This window comes from Octodon degus, unplaced genomic scaffold (assembly GCF_000260255.1).
Source record: "Octodon degus isolate 3935 unplaced genomic scaffold, OctDeg1.0 scaffold00146, whole genome shotgun sequence".
NCBI lineage: Eukaryota > Metazoa > Chordata > Mammalia > Rodentia > Octodontidae > Octodon > Octodon degus.
Window position 1 is genome coordinate 1,143,234 of NW_004524722.1, and position 6,617 is coordinate 1,149,850.

The window sequence follows — 6,617 nt, forward strand, 5'->3', positions numbered from 1 at the left end:
CCTGTGCTTTGCTTAGCTTAGCTTGTTCTAAGTGGGTGCTTTAGACCACTGAGCCATCTCACCAGCCCCATCTATTTATTTTTGAGACAGGGTCTCACTATGTAGATCAGGCTGGTTTTGAACTTGCAGCAACTCTGTCGTAGCCTCTCATGTACTGGGATTGCAGGCATACAGCACCACCATGCCCAGTATTTATTTGTGTGTGTGTGTGTGTGTGTGTGTGTGTGTGTGTGTTAAAAAGAATCAAAAAATAATAAAAGAAATAATGATACAGAATTTTACAAAACAAGATGACAGAATTAACAATGGTTGCTATACTTTGTATGCTATCTTCAAAGCAGTTGTTCAGGCTGGGGCGATAGCTCAATGGAATAAGCGCTTCCCTGGCAAGCACAAGGACCTGAGTTCAATCCCCCGTTCCGCAAAAAAATAAATAAATAAACAAAGCAGTTGTTCAGGTTGCCAGATATAAGCATATAAAATTGGTCAATAAAATTAAGCATTAACTGTTCCTTTCAATAAACCAATAGAAATTATAGTACAATTATCTTAGCTATCTCATGTACATTTTTTCCCCTTCTTTCTGTTCTCCTTTCCCTCATCCTAGTTGTTCTTTCCTTTTGAGCACTTTCTTTCCCTTTCACAATATCTAATTTAAAGACAGAAAATCTGCAGCCCTACATACATCACTCTTACACAAACAGGTCCTACTTGGTGCACTTCTCAACTTATGCATATTGTTTTGTTTCTTATTTCGTAAACTGATGGAGTTATGGTAGACTAAAAGATTCTGTTTTTTCTTTTTCCAGTTCTGGAGAGTAAACTCAGGGCCTTGCACATGCTAAGTAAGTGGTCTACCACTAAGCTAAGCTCCCAGCCGACATTAAACAATTCTTTTCCGGCATGATGGCACACACTGTAATCCCAGCACTTGGGAGGCAGAGGCAGAAGGATCACTGCAAGTTCAAAACCAGCCTGGACTACATAGTGAACTCAAGACCAGCCTGAGCTACACAGTCAGACCCTGTTTAAAAAAAAAAAAAAAAAAAGTTACTCTAGAATCCATAGACAAATTTCAAAAATATATATGCAAACTTATTTTTTATTTCTGTATGCAAAATTGTATACATACATTTTTCTGAGGAGAGAATCCTTAGACTCTCAAAGAAAATCAGGGTGGGCCAGCCAAATAGCTCAGCAGACTAAAAAGCCTGCAAGCAGGCACAGGGGCCAGGGGTTCAATCCCCAGACCTGCCGTGCTGGCCCCGCCCCCAGGGTGCCTTGAGATGGTGATTGAGACTGGATGTGGTGGGGTGTGCCTGTAATCCCAGCATTTGGGAGGCTGTAAACAGAAGAATCACTACGAATCTGATCTAGTAGTGAGACCCTGAACACCCTGTAGACCCTTCCCTAAAAACACAGAAGAAAGGAAGGAGGGAGGGAGGGAGGGAAAGAAAGAAAATAAATAAATGAATAAATAAATCAGGGCTAGGATATAGCTCAGTGGCACAGCACCTGCCTGGCAAGCATAAGGTTGTGAGTTCAATTCCTAGTACCAAAGGAAAAAAAATCAACAAGGGAACTGAACATTCTCTTCTAGCACTCCTAGCTCTGAAATTCTCTAACTACTATATAGCCTTCCTTTCAAAAACTGGGTGATAAAACAATTATTTTATTCCTACCTTTTCCTTTCATGTAAAATACTGCTTCAGTATGTATCATCACCTTTGCAGCTGTTCTAAAAAGTTAGAAGGAGGCCTGAAAAAAGTATCTGACACAACATATATAAAATGAAAACTTCTCAACTGAAAATAATTTAACCCAAATGTTCAAGAGATGAACTTGTTAAATTATGAAGATATAAGAATAAAAACTTCTTTCATGTACTGATGTGGAAAGATCTTCAAAATAAATGATAAAAGCAAACCATACACTAACGTATTCAAAATATTACTGAACATGTAGGGTAGATGGAAGGGAACAGATGTTATATATGTATTTAACTACATATACACTTATTTTCTTACACATCTACAAACTATCTCTGGAAGGATGTACAAAAATATTAATATCACAGGCTACCTGTGAGGGAGTTGGGTGGCTAGCACACAGTATCTGAAAGGAGTCTTTCAAATGTTTTCCTTCTACATTTAAATTTTTGGGCTTTTGCACTATATTATATTCCTGGCCTTTTTTTATTTTTTTATTTTGAATCGCTTCTTGGCCTTTTGGCTAAGATAAAATATATTTTTATTTTGAGACTGGGTCTTGATAAATTGTTATACTGCCTAAGTCTGATATCAATTTAAAAATCTTCCTTCTTCAGGCTCCCAGAGTGCTAGAATTACAGGTATGAGCCACCATACCTGCCTTGTGACTTCCTTTCTTTCTTTCTTTTAAAATTTCTTTCTCTTTTACTCAAACACTGAGTAAACATTCACTTTTATTATTATGTGATTTTGTTTTCTTGGTACGAATAATTGAACTTACAACCTCATGCCAGGCAGGCACTGTGCTGCTGGTGCTATGTCCTTCGCCCTCTGTGTATTTCATACTACTCATACCTAGAATGTGCGTAACAGAGAAAATACATGATGAATCACTATTTTAGAATTTCAGAACAAGAAAGGATTTAGGGATGATTTTATGCTGATTCTTCATCTTTGTATAGAAATATAAAGCCCAGCAAGACTGATGTCTGCCAGAGTCATACAGCCAGGTGGGACAAATCCAAGACCTCTTGAAAGACAGGATTTGCCAGCCATGGTGGTACACACCTACAGTTCTAGTACTCAAGGCCAATCAGGAGGATAGACTCAAGTTCAAGGCCACCCTGGCCTATATAGTGAGTTCAAGGATGGCCTGAACTACATAGCAAGACCCTATCTCAAATAACAAACTGAATGAATGAATGAATGAATGAATGAATGAATGAATAAATTTTCCACTGTAGCCTCTGTGTAACTAAAGTTTTAAACAGTTGTGGGCACCCTAGGGTACTAGGCCTTGCTGTGAGTGAGAGGTCAACTTTAGAGACTAACCAGGAAGGTGCAGAGGCCTTATTCAGAGCCCACCATAATCCTGTCAATATGTTCAGCAAGGAAAACTCATGATAGTCAGCTCTGCAGTCAGAGCTGCGAAGAATACTAACGTCTGAAGGCAATGGGGTGCAGCTAAAATTTTCCAGCAGAGAGGGAGGAGCTTCTCTGAAGCCTGGAAGAGGCTTTTCTTAGCCAAGGAAAATGCCAGGGCTCTTCAAAGGTACACCTTGAGGTGAACAAAAAAAGAAAGCTGATTCCAGTATTTCTCTTGGCATCTAATTTACTTTTCCAAGTTGGCCTAGATCTGCCCAGACAGATCCAGATCATCAGGAGCCCTGTAAACATATATTCAGTTCTTAGCTTAACTGTGTATAATACCAGGTACCCGGTGCTGTAATTTCACCTGCATAAGTTGTCACATCCATCTTGTTCTATTCCTACTGACTGAGTTCACATCTCCATGAGTGCTATAGAGAGCTATTAAAGATATGTTCCTAAGGAATGCACATGAACAAAGCTGTGTTTCAGAAGCCCACTTTGACTACACCTGAGAGCCAGACAGAGGGTTCCATAAGTTGCAGCCCCTCTGTGCCTCTAGTTGCTCCAATATCACAGACGCCATCCTGAATGTACTACATCAGAATTTCCCTTAGCTTAGAATTTTAGAAGTCACAAGATGTTCTCAACTAGCAGATGTGGGCTTCACCACATTGGCCAGGAATTGCCATGAGCTTGAAAAGATGGACCTGGAAGAATGTGTTCAGATAAGTGATAGTTGATAGTAATCCAACTTTCTATACACTGTCCTTCATTTCATGTAATGAGTCTGTCCTACTGCAAGCTCATCATAGATGATGGTATCTGCCACCTGGGGAAGAGGGCCTGTGTGCACAGTCAATCAGCTGGAAGTGATTGAGCTGGACAACTGCCCCCTCATCACAGATACATGCCCAGAACACCTGAAGAGCAGCCACAGCCTAGAGCAGATTGAGCTCTATGAATGCCAGCAGATCACTTGGGCAGGAATCAAGAGATTCAGGACTCACTTATCTAAGATTAAAGTCCATGCATACTTTGCACCTGTCACTATACCTCTGTCAGTTGGGGGCAGGGGACAGCACTTTTGCAAATGCTGCATCAACCTCTGGCACTAGAGGGCTCAGGCCTTGGTGAACTGAGTACTTAGGAACACCTTAGAGTCACCCGGCATCTCCAGCAGAAGTGACCCCAGTGTTCTGGGCAATGGCTAAAGAGTGAGGCAGTGTCCAGGTCACCAGAGCCACACATACATATGCATCTACAATTTATGCCACCCACTCCAGCTCTGTGGCCATCGGACTGAAGCTTGTGTTGCCTAAGTTGATTGGTAAACACCATTCCTGTCAGATGCAACCAGAACATCATAGGCCAACACAAAGGGAGGGCACTCCAGCAGACCCAGCTGTGTTACTGCTGTGATGGTTTCTTTATTTTGTTAAGGGTTTCTTTGAGGATTTTGGAACAGTAACTACAGTCATCCAGGGTCAAGGAAAGCACTGAAAAATGATACATGATATATCCAGGGACCCGAAAGAAATTTCTTCACATTCTAGATATGGTAACCATCATTATGAAATGACTACATAGCTTCTGTGCTTCCTGTTTCCATGCCAACATGCTGAGCACACTCTCAAAGAAGGCTGTCCATTCCTCCTGTGTTTTAGTACTTAACCCAGAGGTTTCAGGGGGCTTTATAATCCCTAACTTGAAATTATACTACAAAGATACTGTGATAAAATCAGTATGGTACTGGAAAGAAAACAGACCTGAGGATCAATGGAATAGATTAGAAGATTCGGACATAACTATAAACATACTTAGTCACCTTATCTTTGACAAAGGGGTTAAACATGTTCACTGGAAGAAAGATGGCCTCTTTAATAAATGGGGCTGGAAAAACTGGCTTTCCACATGCTAACAACTAAAATTAGACCCATGTCTATCACTATTCACTAAAGTTCAAATGGATCAAAGATTTAAATATTAAAACAGAAACACTAAATCTATTGAAGGAGAAAGTAGGTAGAAATCTTGTAGATAGAGGGTTCATGAACAAAAAATCAAACCACACAGAAATACTTCCAAGCATCAACAACTTTTTGAAAAGTTTCATAAGAAAAAAAAAAAAAAAGTCACAGGTCTGTCCTGTTACAATTCTGTATATGGTTAGATTTCTAAATTTCTTTGTAAAAATATGTAAATGCTTATTTCTACTTTTAAAAAATTATTTTTCCTTTAAAAAAAACAAAAAGTAATTAAACTTAAAACGTTATAAAGGAAAAAGAAAAGAAAAGTTTCTGCACATCAAAAGAAATCACCAAAGGAATGAAAAGAAAACCCACAAATTGGGAAAAAATTTTAGCCAACTATAAATTAAAGAACTTCTATATACAACTGATAAAGACTTAAAAAAAATCTGGCCCCCAAAATTCAAAGATCCAATCAAAAAATGGACATCTGGGATGAATATATGCTTCTCAGGCTGGGGAGAAAGCTCAGTGTCACAGCACCTGCCAGGCAAGCACAAAGTCCCCAGTTCAATTGTGGTACAAAAACAAAACAAAACAAAACAAAACAAAAACCACTTCTCAGATGAAGAAATACAAATGACAAATAAATATACAAAAAACAAAAACATCATTGGTCATTCAAGAAATGCAAATTAGGGCTGGGGAAATAGCTCAGCAGTCTAAGTGCTTGCCCCGCAAGTGCAAGAACCCAGGTTTGATCCCTGGCACCACATGCTGAGCAGGTCCCACCCTGGTCAGGCCACCAAAACTGGATGTGGTGGTGCCTGCCTTTAATCCGAGCCCTGGGGAGGCTGAAACAGGAGGATCACTAGAGTCCAAACTGTGTAGCAAGATCCAGTACTAAATACATAAAAAAAGAAAAGAAAAAAACAAATACAAATTAAAACAACACTGAGATTCCATCTTACTCCAGAAAGAAAGGCTGTCATTAACAAGTCAATCAATAGCAAATGCTGGAGGGGTGTGGGGAAAAAGGAATGCTTCTCTACTGTTGGTAGGAGTGTAGACTGGTACAACCACTATGTAAATCAGTGTGGAGATTCCCCAAAAAGCTAGGATTGGAGGTCCCATTCAACCCAGCTATTCCCCTCCTGGGTATTTTTCCAGAACTGAAAACATACCACAGCAATATATGTGTACTCATGTTTATAACAGCATAATTTGTCACAGTTAAATCTTGGAAACAACCCAAATGCCCAACTGAGGAATGGATAAAAAAAGATGTGGTATTTTTACACAATAAAGTATTACTCAGCTATAAAAAAAAAAAAAAAAAAAAAAAAAAACCTCAAGGCTTTTATAGGTAAACAGATGCAACTACAGACCATACTCAAAAGTTAAATAAATCAGACCTGCATATGTAAACATCATATTGTTTTCCTAGTGCAAGAACTTGAAAGAGTAAATAAAATCTGAAAGGTACAATGATACTATGAAAGAGAAAGAATTTGTTCAAAAGGAAGGAACAACTGGAATAGAACAAGACAAAAGAAAGAAGAGCAAATTA

The 6,617-nt window shown here is 39.1% G+C and overlaps 1 protein-coding gene and 1 pseudogene across 1 annotated transcript in view; one reads left to right on the plus strand and one right to left on the minus strand.

Annotated features, from left to right (window-relative positions):
* The window catches only part of Mrpl48 (mitochondrial ribosomal protein L48), a 64,022-nt gene that overhangs the window by 27,379 nt on the left and 30,026 nt on the right, over positions 1 to 6,617 (minus strand). The window lies entirely within an intron of this gene.
* LOC111812845 lies at positions 3,243 to 4,195 on the plus strand (annotated as a pseudogene).